This window comes from Capra hircus, chromosome 1, assembly GCF_001704415.2.
Source record: "Capra hircus breed San Clemente chromosome 1, ASM170441v1, whole genome shotgun sequence".
Lineage (NCBI taxonomy): Eukaryota > Metazoa > Chordata > Mammalia > Artiodactyla > Bovidae > Capra > Capra hircus.
In genome coordinates, this window is record NC_030808.1 from 148,218,394 (window position 1) to 148,234,893 (window position 16,500).

The window sequence follows — 16,500 nt, forward strand, 5'->3', positions numbered from 1 at the left end:
CATCCTCGAAGCGTGAGGGCATGCCGACCCAAAGACTTGAAGGGACGAGAGTGGAGGAGCACGTCGGATGGGGGGGGGAGGGGAGACAGCGCTTTGGCTCCTCCTTTTATATGTTTTTTCCTCCACCTGGGCCTGCTCTATGCAAATTGGGCTTAGCCAGGAGTGCTGATGGTTCTACGTGAAGTCTTCACTCTGGTCCTTGGACCTTCCTGGTTTTTTTTTAGCCACCGCCATTTTGGATTCCTTTTCCCTATTCTACCTACCTAACATTCCCCCACTCAAGAGATGGGAGGCCCAAGGCAATGGCAACCCATTCCAGTACTCTTGCCTGGAAAATCTCGTGGACGGAGGAGCCTGGAAGGCTGCAGTCCACGGGATCGCTAAGGGTCGGACACGACCGAGCGACTTTACTTTCGCTTTTCACTTTAATGCATTGGAGAAGGAAATGGCAACCCACTCCAGTGTTCTTGCCTGGAGAATCCCAGGAACAGGGTAGCCTGGTGGGCTGCTGTCTATGGGGTCGCACAGAGTCAGACACAACTGAAGTGACTTAGCAGCTTAGCAGGGGCGTCGAGGTCTTTCTGGCTACTTCCTGCTGAACTGGGGTGGCAAGGGGTATTGGGCCTCCCCCTGTTAGTCTCAAGCCTCAGAGTCCTTATAGCGGTGTCCATCTAAGGGTGTGTGATATTTTTCATGGTCGGCTGTAGTTTTATATCTTTGTTGAACTGGCACTGCATGTTGTAGCTTGTTGACCTGGGCAGAGACAAAACAGTTTAGACAATTGACAGTTCATAGAATAATCATAAGCATCATCCATGTAGCATAACAAGGACTAGTAGGGGCATTAGTCATTTTTAAATTCACATTGCCAGGATGGCTCAAGTCCCTCCTTGTTCAAGGATCAGAAGATCTATCTCCTGTCTGTTTTGGAGTACAATCTCTGTCAAGCTGTGTTGGCTCTTTAGAGCTGTCCTGAGAAATCTTACCCCAGAAACTAGATTTTGGGGGTGTTCATTAGAATGGCACTCATTGGTAGTCCTGAACAGGTATCTGAGATCTCCCAGGGGCTCACAGGTGTATTGAGTGTCCTCTTCTGTTTTCTTCCACGGCTTGACTTGTGAGTAGTGAATCCAGGTGTCATGTCCTGGTACCTTGACTGCTGTGGGGGTAGAAAGTATTACAGGGTATGGGCCCTTCCATGTGGGCTAGAGTTGAGCTTTTGGGGACCCATCTTTCCAGACTTTAATTAGGACTTGAGTCCCTGGAGCATATAGTGGTGACTCCTTAGAATCTTTTGGGTCCTGGTTCACACCCCACAAGCGTATATCCTGTTGGAATTGCCCAATGGCCATGGTATAAGACTGGAGGGTCTGAACCTCTGGATCTAGGAAGAGGTCATTGACATAAAAGGTCTCCGATATAGCATCTCATAAGGAATAAGACCAAGCTGTTCCTGAGGGGCAATGCGGGTGCGGAGGAGAGCTATTGGTAAAGCCTCCTTCCATCCAGGGAGGTCTCCTGGGTTCTTTTTTATTGCTGATTTTAAGAATTGATTGGCTCTTTCTATTTTCCTGAAGATTAAGGCCTCCAGGCACAATGGAGATAAGTAATGCCCAATGCTTTTGAGACCCCTTGGTGACCTTGGAAGTAAATGATGTCCCATTGTCACTTTGTAATGACCTGGGCAGACCAAAGCTTGGAATGATTTCATGAAGCAGTTTTTTTACCACCTCTTCAGCCTTCTCAGGCCGGGTAGGAAAGCCTTCAATCCATCCTGTGAATGTATCTATCATGACTAATAGGTATTTATACCCTTGAGAAACTGGCATCTGGGTGAAGTCCATCTGCCAGTCGTCTCCTGGGTAGGCCCCATGTCGTTGGATGGGCTGGGCCAGCTGGGGTCTTTGAGCTCCTTGGGGGTTGTTTAACTGGCAAGTGGGACAAAAGGAGACCACCTGTCTTTTGGTTGTTTGGAAGCCTGTTCTTCTGAAGGACCTTTCTAGTAATCTTTGGAGGGCCTTTTCTCCTAAATGAGTAGTGGCATATAAGGAGTTAACCAACTTCCATTGGAGGTTCTCAGGCAGAAAAAGGAGTCCCTCCTTTTGAAACCACCCCATATGATCTTGAAAGCCCTCGCTCTTAGCTTTAAGAGTCTCACCTTCAGTATATGAAGGAGTTTCTGGCAAATTAGTCTGTGGAACTAAGGTGGCAATCTCTATTAGGTCATGGTTCTGTAATGCTGTTCTCCTAGCTGTCTGATCAGCTGCTTGGTTCCCTCGTGCCACTTCTGTGTTCCCTTTTTGGTGTCCTTTACAGTGAGAAACTGAAACCTCGGTGGGCAGATGAACTGCCTCCAAGAGTCGAAGAATCTGATCACCATATTTGATTGGGGACTCTCGGGTGGTCAAGTGGCCCCTTTCTTTCCAAATAGCAGCATGTGCATGTAGCACCAGAAAAGCATACTTGGAGTCAGTGTAAATGGCTATTCTTTTTCCTTTTCCCAGCTCTAAAGCTCGAGTCAGGGCTATGAGCTCAGCTAATTGGGCTGAAGTACCTGGTGGCAGAGGCTTAGCCTCTATGGTCTCAAAATTGGAGACTACTGCATACCCGGCTCTTCTTTTTCCATCCAAGACAAAGCTGCTCCCGTCAGTGTACCAGATTTCCTCAGGATTGGTCAGAGGATCTTCTGACAATCCCTCTCGGGGTTTTGTCCAGTGGCCCAAGGTTTCTAGACAACAGTGAAAGGGGAGAGAGCACTCGGGGGTAGGCAGGAGGGTGGCTGGGTTAAGAACCTCACAAGGGGATATGGTGAGGCCTGGATTTTCCATCAGCATTACTTGATATCTGAGGATTCTTTGATCAGACATCCATAAATGGCCTTTCCCATTTAGGAGTTGTTTTACTTGGTGGCTGGTAAAAATAGATTGCCCCCAAAGGAGAGTTTTAAAGCATCTTCTATCATGATTGCAATAGCTGCAAGATTTCGAAGGCAGGGGGGCCAGCCTTGGGTAGTTGGATCGAGTTTTTGGATAAGTCAGCTACAGGCTGAAGCTTAGTTACCAACCTTTGAATTAACACTCCCAAAGCTATTCCCTCTTTAATGGACATAAAGTTGGAATGCTTTTTCTGGGTCTGGCAACCTCTAGGCAGGTTGCCTGAGTTAAGGCCTGTTTTAGTGTAGCCTCTGCCTTCTTTTGTGGAGTTCCCCACATCAGTGGGATTGAATCATCTCATCCCTTTAAGTTTTCATATAAGGGCTGGGCAATTAGACCATAGGCACCACCCTTATGGCAGAAAGTGAAGAGGAGCTAAAAAGCCTCTTGATAAAAGTAAAAGAGGAGAGCGAAAAAGTTGGCCTAAATCTCAACATTCAGAAAACGAAGATCATGGCATCCGGTCCCATCATTTCATGGGAACTAGATAGGAAACAGTGGAAACGGTGTCAGACTTTATTTTGGGGGGCTCCAGAATCACTGCAGATGGTGACTGCAGCCATGAAATTAAAAGACACTTACTCCTTGGAAGAAAAGTTATGACCAACCTAGATAGCATATTCAAAAGCAGAGACATTACTTTGCCGACTAAGGTCCGTCTAGTCAAGGCTATGGTTTTTCCTGTGGTCATGTATGGATGTGAGAGTTGGACTGTGAAGAAGGCTGAGGGCCCGAAGAATTGATGCTTTTGAACTGTGATGTTGGAGAAGACTCTTGAGAGTCCCTTGGACTGCAAGGAGATCCAAACAGTCCATTCTGAAGGAGATCAGCTCTGGGTGTTCTTTGGAAGGAATGATGCTACAGCTGAAGCTCCAGTACTTTGGCCACCTCATGCGAAGAGTTGACTCATTGGAAAAAACTCTGATGCTGGGAGGGATTGGGGGCAGGACGAGAAGGGGACGACCCAGGATGAGATGGCTGGATGGCATCACTGACTCGATGGACGTGAGTCTGAGTGAACTCCGGGAGATGGTGATGAACAGGGAGGCCTGGCGTGCTGAGATTCATGGGGTCTCAAAGAGTCGGGCACGACTGAGCGACCGAACTGAACTGAACTGAACTGAACTGGGTATCCAGATTCTACAATATCCAGTTAGTCCCAGGAAAGCTCGCAATTGTTTTCGAGTCGTGGGGGAGGGCAACTGGAGGATTCCTTGTACCCGATCAGAGGACAGCCTCCTGGACCCGTGTGTAATCTGAACTCCCAGGTAAGTGACCTTTGTCTCGACCATCTATGCCTTAGCACTGGAGACTTTATATCCCCTTTCTGCCAAGAAGTTCAGAACCTGAATTGCATGTTGTTGGGCACTTTTCTCATCTGGAGAGCAGATTAGTAGGTCATCTATGTATTGTAATATTTTTCCATTAGGTCCCAGGTCCAGATCTAGGAGATCCCGGCTAAAAGCCTATCCAAACAGGTGGGGGCTATCTCTGAACCCCTGAGGCAATACTGGCCAAGTCATCTGTTGGTGTTTTTCTCCTGGGGCCTCCCACTCAAAGGCAAAAAGATATTGGGATTCTTTAGCCAGTGGTATGCAAAAAAATGCATCTTTGAGATCCAAGACTGTAAACCACTTGGCACTGGGTGGGATTTCTCCCAAGATTACATAGGGATTGGGTATCGTGGGTTGGAGGGGGACTACAGCTTCATTTATGATCCGGAGATCTTGAACCATTTGCCAGGTTCCATCTTTTTTTCTTTACTGAACGGATTGGGGTGTTACATGGTGAACTGGTGGGGACCAATAGCCCACAAGCAAGGAATTTATTTATTAAAGACTGTAGTCCCTCCCGAGCCTCTCTTTTGAGAGGGTGTTGTTTCCAGTTAGGAAACCAAGTGGGATCTCGGAGGACAATGATGACCGGTTCGGCTCGGTGGGCTCGTCCAGGAATCCCCTGGTCCCACACCTGGGGGTTAATTTTGTCTTCCCATAGTTTTTGGTCCCTCTCTATTGAAGGTGTAATGGGTTCTTCAGTAGTAACCAGGAGCTGTAGAACTCTAGGGGCTGAAAAACTTCCCATCACAAGGGTGGTCCCCAGTTTAGTGAGTATATCTCTTCCCAATAAGGGAGTAGGACACTCAAGGACCACTAGAAACTGGTGGGAAAATATTTGTCCATCCCAGCAACAAAGAAGTGCTCAGGTGAATCTTTTAGTAGTTGCTTTTCCTGTAGCACCCAAAATGGTACAGGTTTGGGAGGAGAAGGCTCCGGAGTAGGAGATCAAGACAGTAGGTAGCCCCTGTGTCAACCAAGAAATTTTCGGACCTACTTGCCACATCCGGATGCACCCTTGGCTCCAGCCCTGTGATAGTTATCTGTGACAGGTGGGCTGGCTGGAGCAGGCCACTTCAGTCCTCTTGAACCATCGTGAGAGTAGGCTTGGCGCTTGACTTTGAGGCTCTTAGGTCCCAAGGGCAGAGTGCCACCCAGTGTCCCAGTTGATGGCATTTGTGGCAAGCCGTTCTAGGTCACTAGGTTTGGACACTCTTTGACCCAATGCCCCGCCTGTCTACAGATCAGGCGTTTGTCTTGTGCCTTGTCCTCCAAGGACTCGGGGTTTGCCATAGGGCTTCTCTGGAGGGCGGCCAGCATCTGGGCATGCCTTGTCTCTTTCTTTCTCTCCTTCTCCTGGGCCTTGGCCTCCTCCTGTTCTCTGTTATAAAAGGTATTGGTGGCTGTCTGGACCATCTCATCTAAAGAGGCAGCAGGGTCCTGCTGTTGTAGTTGTTGTAACTTAATTCTGATATCTGATGCACATTGCGACAGAAATTTGTCCTTTAAAATCACCTGTCCTTCATAAGAGTCTAAGTCCAGATTGGTAAACTTTTGGAGTGCCTCTTTTAGCCTTTCCAGAAAGGCAATGGGGTTCTCATTGGGCTCCTGAGTTATTGCTGAGACTGGGCACAGTCCCACAAGTAATAGGCTTCCTTCTGTTTCCATAGGTGGACTTCCTTAGGGGTGAGTCTTTCTGAAGCTTATCCTACCCAGAATGGTTGCAACCTGAGAGCCAGGCGTCCCTGGGTCAGGGTGCAGATCCCCAGGCAGGCTGAGGCGTGACAGCCTCCTAGAGATAAAATCCACGGGCAGGGTGAGGCATGACAGCCTCTCGAGAATTGGGTCCCTGGGCAGGTCGAGGCGTGACGACCTCCTGGGACCCCTGGGACTGGCGATCCCCGAGCAAGTTGAGGTGTGACAACCTTTCGAGGACCAGATCCCTAGGCAGGTCAAGGTGTGATGACCTCCTGGGACCCCCGGACTGGAGTTTGGGCATCCCCAAGGTCTCCAGCATGACCAGTACTGGGTAGGATTAGGGGGTTGGATATTATAGAGTATTTCCCTGCCAAGGCCAGCTATTTTCTGGTTGTCTCTCCAGAAGATTGTAGAGGCAGGCTTGTGGGTCTGGATGGGGCTCAGGCAAACAGCATGAAACAGGGAGGGAAGGGGGCAGAGCACAACCTTTGAAAGAATGACATAGCACAAGGGCATAATATAAATCAATTAAAATCAGTTGGGGGAGGGGGGTTCATGTTTGGGAATGCATGTAAGAATTAAAGATTTTAAAATTTAAAAAAATAATAATAAAAATTTAAAAAATTAAATTAAATTAAATTAAAAAATAAATGAATGAATAAAATAAAATCAGTTGGGTCCAAGATGACAAGTCAAATTCAAGTACTTAATCCCCAATCTATAAGCCAACAGACACACCCAGAGGTGGCAGGACAGCTCCAAGGCATGGTCAAAAGAGGGAGGAGTGGGTGGTTCCCCAATGGTAGGGATGATCCTCCCACTCATTAGCTATGAATTCTACCCCCTCATAAAACCTAGCCAGGCCTAATTCCATGGCCCCGGCCCTTGCCCTTGGCAATGGTTCACACCCTGAAGCGTGGCTTCTTTCTGGATCCTAACAAATCCACCTCTTATTTGTCTCTCAATGAATTAGTCGCTCAGTCGTGTCCGACTCTTTGCGACCCCATGAATCGCAGCACGCCAGGCCTCCCTGTCCATCACCAACCCCCGGAGTCCACTCACATCCATCGAGTCCGTGATGCCACCCAGCCATCTCATCCTGGGTCGTCCCCTTCTCCTCCTGCCCCCAATCCCTCCCAGTATCAGAGTTTTTTCCAATGAGTCAACTCTTCGCATGAGGTGGCCAAAGTACTGGAGCTTCAGCCTTAGCATCATTCCTTGCAAAGAAATCCCAGGGTTGATCTCCTTCAGAATGGACTGGTTGATGAGACATCAGGGCCTGAGTTTCATTAGTTTTGGCCGAGCTTGAGTCCCGGGAGAGAACTGAAGGACAGGAGGAAAAAGCAGTGGGAAAAACGTGCCAAGGAATCCCCTTCCTAGCCTGTGGAAAGTTTGCTAAATATCTGACCAGTGCTTACAATTTAATTGGTCTGATCCTTGGCACAGAGAAGAGAAAGGACAGAAGAACCCCCACCGGCTTGTGTAACAGCTACTGGGGCTCAGCAAATAGCGCCTTTGGGACATTCTGAGGAATAGCCTCTCCAGAGTCCCTCAATTGTGCCCCCTGCTGCCCGCCTGTTCACAGGAGGTTGGAGGGAACAGGAAAAAAGAGATTGTGAAGGAATTAAGATTTCGTTAGGCATGTCCCTCCTGCCGTAGGAGCGAGGACCTCTTACCTTAATCGGAGGTCTTCTGGAATCTGAGTCTGGGGCGCGTGTCCTTTCTGTTGAGTTTGTTTTTCACTGTCCCAGTTTCCAGCACGATGGGCTTTCCCCTGCGCTGGGTTTCTTCACCTTCCGCTTCTAGCGAGGGAGCTTCGCTGAGTTGGGCTCCTACTGTGCTTGGCCTCTTCTGGCCCCATAGATGTCACACAAGTGTATGTTCCTCGGTTCTTTGTCTTGTCACAACAAAGATTTGGAGCGACGGACATTAAAGCCCTCGGCACAGTTCTCAGGTCTTGGACAAACTGTGTTAGAGCTCTTAGGCAAATCAGTGTTATCGCTCTATTTTATTTAGAAGATAGCAGGAGAATCCATCCTCAAAGTGTGAGGGCATGCCAACCCAAGACTTGAAGGGAAGATAGTGGAGGAGCGTATGGGGGAGGGAGAGAGAGAGAAAGCACTTTGGCTCCTCCTTTTATATGTTTTTTCCTCCACCTGGGCCTGCTCTATGCAAATTGGGCTTAGCCAGGAGTGTTGTTTGTTCTACCTGAAGTCTTCACTCTGGTCCTCGGACCTTCCTTGTTTTTTTAGCCGGACCGTCCTTGTTTTTTTAGCCACCGCCATTTTGGATTCCTTTTCCCTATTCTATGACTTCCCTGGTGGCTCAGATGGTAAAGCGTCTGCCTACAACACGGGAGACCTGGGTTTGATCCCTGGGTTGGGAAGATCTCCTGGAGAAGGAAATGGCAACCTACTCCAGTATTCTTGCCTGGAAAATCCCACGGACGGAGGAACCTGGTAGGCTACAGTCCATGGGGTCGCAAGGAGTTGGACACGACTGAGCGACTTACCTTTACCTCCCTATTCTACCTACCTAACAAGAAGACGGACTTCAATTGCTGCCCTACCCACTATTCAGTTCAGTCGCTCATTAGTGTGCGACTTTTTGCAACTGCATGGACTGCAGCATGCCAGGCCTCCCTGTCCAACACCAACTCCCAGAACTTGCTCAAACTCATGTCCATGGAGTCCGTGTTGACATCTAAACATCTCATACTCTGCCGGCCCCTTCTCCTCCTGCCTTCAATCTTTCCCAGCATCAAGGTCTTTTCCAATGAGTCAGTACTTTGCATCAGGTTGCCAACATATTAGAGTTTCAGGTTCAGCATCAGTACTTCCAATGAATATTCAGGACTGATTTCCTTTAGGATGGACTGGTTGGATCTCCTGGCTGTCCAAGGGACTCTCAAGAGCCTTCTCCAACACCACAGATCAAGCACATCAATTCTTTGGTGCTCAACTTTCTTTGTGGTCTGTCATCCATGCATGACTACTGGAAAAACCTTAGCTATTGGTTTATACAGACTATGGGGACTTTTGTCCACAAAGTAATATCTCTGGTTTTTGTTATGCTGTCTAGGTTGGTCATAGCTTTTCTTCCAAGAAGCAAGCGTCTTGTAATTTCATGGCTGCAGTCACCATCTGCAGTGATTTTGGAGCCCAAGAAAATAAAGTCTGTCACTGTTTCCATTGTTTCCCCATCTATTTGCAATGAAGTTATGGGGCTGATACCATGATCAGAGTTTTTTGAATGTTGAGTTTTAAGCCAGCTTTTTCACTCTCCTCTTTCACTTTCATCAAGAGGTTCTTTAGTTCTTCTTTGCTTTCTGCCACAAGGGTGATGTCATCTGCATATCTGAGGTTATTGATATTTCTCCCGGCAATCTTGATTCCAGCTTGTGCTTCATCCAGCCCAGGATTTCCATGACGAACTCTGCATATAAGTTAAATACGCAGGGTGAGAGTATACAGCCTTGACTACTCCTTTCCCAATTAGGAACCAGTCTGTTGTTCCATGTCCAGTTCTAACTGTTGCTTCTTGACATGCATACAGATTTCTTAGGAGGCAGGTAAGGTGGTCTGGCAAGAATACACAGAAGACTGTACAAAAAAGATCTTCACGACCCGGATAATCACGATGGTGTGATCACTCATCTAGAGCCAGACATCCTGGAATGTGAAGTCCAGTGGGCCTTAGAAAGCATCACTACGAACAAAGCTAGTAGAGGTGATGGAATTCCAGTTGAGCTATTTCAAATCCTGAAAGATGATGCTGTGAAAGTGCTGCACTCAATATGCCAGCAAATTTGGAAAACTCAGCAGTTGCCACAGGACTGGAAAAGGTCAGTTTTCATCCCAATCCCAAAAGAATGCTCAAACTACTGCACAATTGTACTCATCTCACATGCTAGCAAAGTAATGCTCAAAATTCTCCAAGCCAGACTTCAGCAATACATGAACCGTGAACTTCCTGATGTTCAAGCTGGTTTTAGAAAAGGCAGAGGAACAAGAGATCAAATTACCGACATCTGCTGGATCATGGAAAAAGCAAAAGAATTCCAGAAAAACATCTATTTCTGCTTTATTGACTATGCCAAAGCCTTTGACAGTGTGGATAACAATAAACTGTGGAAATCCTGAAAGAGATGGGAATACCCAACCACCTAACCTGCCTCTTGAGAAATCTGTATGCAGGTCAGGAAGCAACAGTTAGAACTAGACATGGAACAACAGACTGGTTTCAAATAGGAAAAGGAGTTCGTCAAGGCTGTATATTGTCACCCTGCTTATTTAACTTACATGCAGAGTACATCATGAGAAACGCTGGACTGGAAGAAACACAAGCTGGAATCAAGATTGCCGAGAGAAATATCAATAACCTCAGATATGCAGATGACACCACTCTTATGGCAGAAAGTGAAGAGGAACTAAAGAACCTCTTGATGAAAGTGAAAGAGGAGAGTGAAAAAGTTGGCTTAAAGCTCAACATTCAGAAAACGAAGATCATGGCATCTGGTCCCATCTCTTCATGGGAAACAGATGGGAAACAGTGGAAACAGTGTCAGACTTTATTTTTTGGGGCTTCAAAATCACTGAAGATGGTGACTGCAGCCATGAAATTACAAGACGCTTACTCCTTGGAAGAAAAGTTATGACCAACCTAGATAGCATATTCAAAAGCAGAGACATTACTTTGCCGACTAAGGTTCGTCTAGTCAAGGCTATGGTTTTTCCAGTAGTCCTGTATGGATGTGAGAGTTGGACTGTGAAGAAAGCTGAGCGCTGAAGAATTGATGCTTTTGAACTGTGGTGTTGGAGAAGACTCTTGGGAGTCCCTTGGACTGCAAGGAGATCCAACCAGTCCAGTCTGAAGATCAGCCCTGGAATTTCTTTGGAAGGAATGATGCTAAAGCTGAAACTCCAGTACTTTGGCCACCTCATACGAAGAGTTGACTCATTGGAAAAGACTTTGATGCTGGGAGGGATTGGGGGCAGGAGGAGAGGGGGACGACCGAGGATGAGATGGCTGGATGGCATCACTGACTCGATGGACTTGAGTCTGAGTGAACTCCGGGAGTTGGTGATGGACAGGGAGGCCTGGCATCCTGCGATTCATGGGGTCGCAAAGAGTCGGACACGACTGAGTGACTGAACTGAACTCAACTGAAGGTGGTCTGGTAGTCCCATCTCTTGAAGAATTTTCCAGTTTGCTGTGATCCACACAGTCAAAGGCTTTGACACAGTCAATAAAGCAGAAGCAGATGTTTTTCTGGAACTCTCTTGCTTTTTTGATGATCCAAAGGATGTTGGCAATTTGATCTCTGGTTCCTCTGCCTTTTCTAAATCCACCTTGAACATCTGGAAGTTCTTGGGTCACGTACTGTTGAAACCTAGCTTGGAGAATTTTGAGCATTACTCTGCTAGCATATGAGATGAGTGCAGTTGTGCAGTAGTTTGAACATTCTTAGGTATTGCCCTTCTTTGAGATTGAAATGAAAACTGGCCTTTTCCAGTCCTGTGGCCACTGCTGAGTTTTCCAAACTTGCTAGCATATTGAGTGCAGAACTTAAATTACATCATCTTTAGAATTTGAAATAGCTCAACGGGAATTCCATTACCTCACTAACTTTGTTCATAGTGATGCCTCCTAAGGGCCACTTGACTTCACATTCCAGGATGTCTGGCTTTAGGTGAGTGATCACACTGTCGTGGTTATCTGGGTCGTGAAGATCTTTTTTGTATAGTTCTGTGTATTCTTGCCACGTCTTAATATCTTCTGCTTCTGTTAGGTCCATACCATTTCTATCCTGTATTGTGCCCATCTTTGCATGAAATGTTTCCTTGCTATCTCTAATTTTCTTCAAGACATCGCTAGTCTTTCCCCATCTATTGTTTTCCTCTATTTCTTTGCATTAATCACTGAGAAAGGCTTTCTTATCTCTCCTTGTTATTCTCTGGAACTCTGCATTCAATGGGTATATCTTTCCTTTTCTCCTTTGCCTTCAGCTTCTCTTCTTTTCTCAGCTATTTATAAGGCCTCCTCAGACAATCATTTTGCCTTTTTGCATTTCTTTTCCTTGGGGATGGTTTTGATCACTGCCTCCTGTACAATGTCATGAACCTCCGTCCATAGTTCTTCAGGCACTCTATCAGATCTAATCCTTTGAATCTATTTGTCACTTCCACTGTATAATCATAAGGGATTTGATTTAGGTCACACCTGAATGGTCTAGTGGTTTTCCCTACTTTCATCAGTTTAAGTCTGAATTTTGCAATGAGTTCATGATCTGAGCCCCACCCACCCCACCCTCTTTATCAGCTAGCCTCCAAAAGAGCCCAATATGGAAAAGAGGGGAAGGTAGTATTAACATTGTAGTGGAGAAAGTTGGCCAATGTTTTATTGGCTGAGTAATAAGGAATGATAGCAGTGATAAGTCATGTTGATTGCAAGTTTCCCATCTATAGGAAAGGTACTTGATCTCTGTGATATTACCCTGCAAAACCTGTAACCTTAGTTCAGTAACAGAACAGCCTGGTTCTAAGTTGGGTGTGTTACTTTAAGGCTGTTTGTATTGTTGCCTGTGCTTAGTCATGCTGGCTCTGCACTTTTGTGTTGTTGAACAGAGAAAGAACTTTGTCCATAGCCTGAAATATACATTAATAGCCCTTTCCCAAGGCCCTGTCTCCCAGGCTTGAATTTTAAAGGCATAACCCTTTTCCTTTATGTAGAGATAAAATTGCAGAATTTGTTAAAGGTTATGCACAACTGCAAAAGCAAAGGATTATCTCCCCCCTCCAAGTCCAGCTGAACGACTTCACTTTCACTTTTCACTTGCATGCACTGGAGAAGGAAATGGCAACCCACTCCAGTATTCTTGCCTGGAGAATCCCAGGGACAGGGGAGCCTGGTGGGCTGCCATCTATGAGGTCGCACAGAGTCGGACAAGACTGAAGCAACTTAGCAGCAGCAGTGGCTAAGTCTGGCAAGTACCAAGAGATCTGCAACAACCAGATACATCCCCTCCCCTTTTAGTATAAAAGAAGCCTGAATTCTAACTCAGGTAAGATGGCTCCCTAGGACACTAGGCCTCTATCTTCTCTGCCTGCTGACTTTCCAAATAGTCACTATTCATTGCCCCAAAACCTCATTTCTCAATTTATTTGTAGTGTCCCCAGCAATATGAACTTGGACTCAGTTCTTCCTTGATAATATCAGAAACACACCCCACCCCCAAAACAAAAAAAATTGTCTGGCCAATACAGCCAGTGCTCCATATCCATGGGTTCCATATCTGTGGATTCAACCAACTGTGGATCCAAAATATTAGAGAAAAAAAAGCAGAAAATTTCAAAAAGCAAAACTTGAACTTGTTATACACTGATAACACATGGCATTTACATTGTATTAAATATTCTAAGTAATCTAGAGATAATTTAAAGTATATGGGAGAATGTGCCTAGGCCAATGCTAGGCCATTTTATATGAAGACTTGAACATCCTAGGATGTTGGCCTCCAAAGCAGTGTCTTGGATACCAAGGGGTGACTGTAGTCCTAAAAGCTGAAAAAGGTCATGGAAAACAAGTAAGCTCTGTAAGAATCAGTCACAAACCAGAGGAAGCTAAGAAGACATGACAGTTAAAGGAACTGTGGCATTCTGAAGAGAATCTTGGACTAGAAAGGGGATATCAGAGGGGAAAAACTAGTGAAATCCACAAAATCACAGAACTTAGTGAATACTGCTGTTCCAGTGTTACTTCTTGTTGTTGTTCTTCAGTCACTAAGCTCTTCCTAATTTTCCACAGTACCGTCCTAAGGGAGTCAGCTATTTACCTCTTAGTTTGTTTCCTCATGATCTCAAGATAGTTGCTGAAGCTCCAGGCATCACATTCTCTCACATAAATGCATTCAAGACAGAATAAAATGGGCAGATGAAACAGGTGATTTCCTTTTATGAGGGAGAAAAGTAATGTATACTCCCATCTTCTAGATGGGATTTGGTAGATGCTCTTCTTGACCAAACTCTAGGCAGACTACACTCAGCCCTCTTCTCACTTATGCCTCAGCCTGGGCCTATAAAATTTACTGTCTCGGCACTAATGATTTCATCCACTCCTCTCTCCCTGCATGAAAAAGATTTTAACATAGTTTCTAATAGCTCAAGGCTGCATGCCTAGGATGACCTTAGTGCCTCACCCCCCTTAATGAGCTCCAGGGTGCCAAAAGGATTTACTATTTGTTCTAGCCAACACCTGACAAATAGGTCCCTTACTACCCTTTCTTACAGCATTTACTAAAAGAGGACTTAAAATTTGTGAATTCTTTCTCTGTCCATTTGAGATATATATGTATCTCCTGTAACTCAGGATTGAGTCTTTCTCAAGGACCTTAAAACCATTCCTTTGAAATGTAATCAGCAGAAAGGATAGGACCTCTGTCTCCCAGTCTCTTTGTAGCCCTGATGGGCATTTACACTTAGCAGCCCTTTGTAATTTTCCCCTAACTCTACACAGGGCCTTCCATTGCCCCTGCCTACTCCCTCAACTTCTCTTTAAAACATCCAGTCACCTCTGTACAAATCCAAGTTGAGTTCAGTTCAAGTCCATAGGGTCGCAAAGAGTCGGACTCAACTGAAGCAACTTAGCATGCATGCATGCAATAATACAACACTGATTAAAATCTGTTCTTACCACTTTAGGGAATTCAAGCTGGTGCAGCCACTATGGGAAACATCGGGAAAGTACCATATTTCACAAATTCATGCAGAGTTAAAGTTAATTTAACTATCAGATTTATGGTCAATGACCTATATCCAATACTTCTGGGTTACCTTGGTGGATTTCTTCACTCCAAGGCTCGAATTGGAAGGCCCTTAGGAAACTGAAAGAGGTTAGAGTTCTCTTTGGGCCACAGCTGATATTGCTAGAGTGGACTCCATCACTTAGTTAATAATACCTGCTCTGACCTTGGCCTTTTTTTTTTTTTTTTTTTTTTTTTTGAGTAATGCAAGCTCAATCAGAACAACCAACTGAATCTCACTCAAAAATCATAACCTTCCTCAGTCATGGGATGGACTTATGTGGTTAACACCAAGCTAGGGTCATTAAAGTTTAAAGACCCCTTTATGTTGTGTTTGTGACATTGTACTATAGCTTTGTAAAAATATTACCATTGAGGAAACTGGGTGAAGTACAAGGAATTTCTGTATTGTTTCTTACTACTGTTCATGAATCTACAATCATCTCAATAAAGTTTTGTCAAAAAGCAGAGGTCTTTCCCTGATTATTAGTTTTGTTTTTTGCAACTGATTAGAAAAATTCCTTGAAGTTGTGATATAATTGGAAACTATCTAAAGCATAGCTGTTCAAAGGAAGTTTCTGCTATGATGGAAAGCGATACCTGCACTGCCCGGTACAGCCATCACTAACACATGTGACTCCTCAGCCCTTGAAATGTGGTTAGTGGAACTAACAGACTGAATTTTAATTGTATTATTTTGATTAACATTACATTTAAGTAGCCGTAAGAGTGTGAACAAAGAACATTACCTACCATTTCAGTAAACAGCCCACCCCAATGGTGCACCCAGAAAGGAATTCACAGCAGACAAGAAAACAGGATACTGGCCCTAGATAGAGTTCAAGTGCACATCAAAGGAATAATTTCAGTAAGCCCAAACACTTATCATACACTGAAAACTGCTAAATTCATTAATCTGAGATGTTTTGTTTTCTTTAATTAGCAGTAATTGATGTTCCAGGACCTGGGTTTTTTGGGTTATTTTTGCAAAAAACTCCTGCATATCCTGGCTCCTCCCTTACCTCTCCAGAACAATCCTTCAGAGGTATCTGAAGAGGCTATGCTGCTGCTGCTGCTGAGTCGCCTCAGTCGTGTCCGACTCTGTGTGACCCCATAGACGGTAGCCCACCAGGCTCCACCGTCCCTGGGGTTCTCCAGGCAAGAACACTGGAGTGCGTTGCCATTTCCTTCTCCAAGAAGAGGCTATATCCCAGGCTTAAATCCTCAGTTCAGTTCAGTCGCTCAGTCCTGTCCAACTCTTTGCGACCCCATAAACCACAGCACACCAGGCCTCCCTGTCCATCACCAACTCCCAGAGTCCACCCAAACCCATGTCCACTGAGTCAGTGATGCCATCCAACCATCTCATCCTCTGTCTTCCCCTCCTTCTTCTGCCCTCAATCTTTCCCAGCATCAGGGTCTTTTCAAATGAGTCAGCTCTTTGAATCAGGTGGCCAAAGTATTGGAATTTGAGCTTCAAAATCAGTCTTACCAATGAACACCCAGGACTTAGCTCCCTTAGGATGGACTGGTTGGATCTCCTTGCAGTCCAAGGGACTCTCAAGAGTCTTCTCCAACACCACAGTTCAAAAGCATCAATTCTTCGGCACTCAGCTTTCTTTATAGTCCAACTCTCACATCCATGTAAGCTCGCCAAATAAAATGTAATTGTCAACTTTCGTGCTTAGTCACCTAGTCGTGTCCAAATCTTTGTGACCCCATAGCCTGCCAGGCT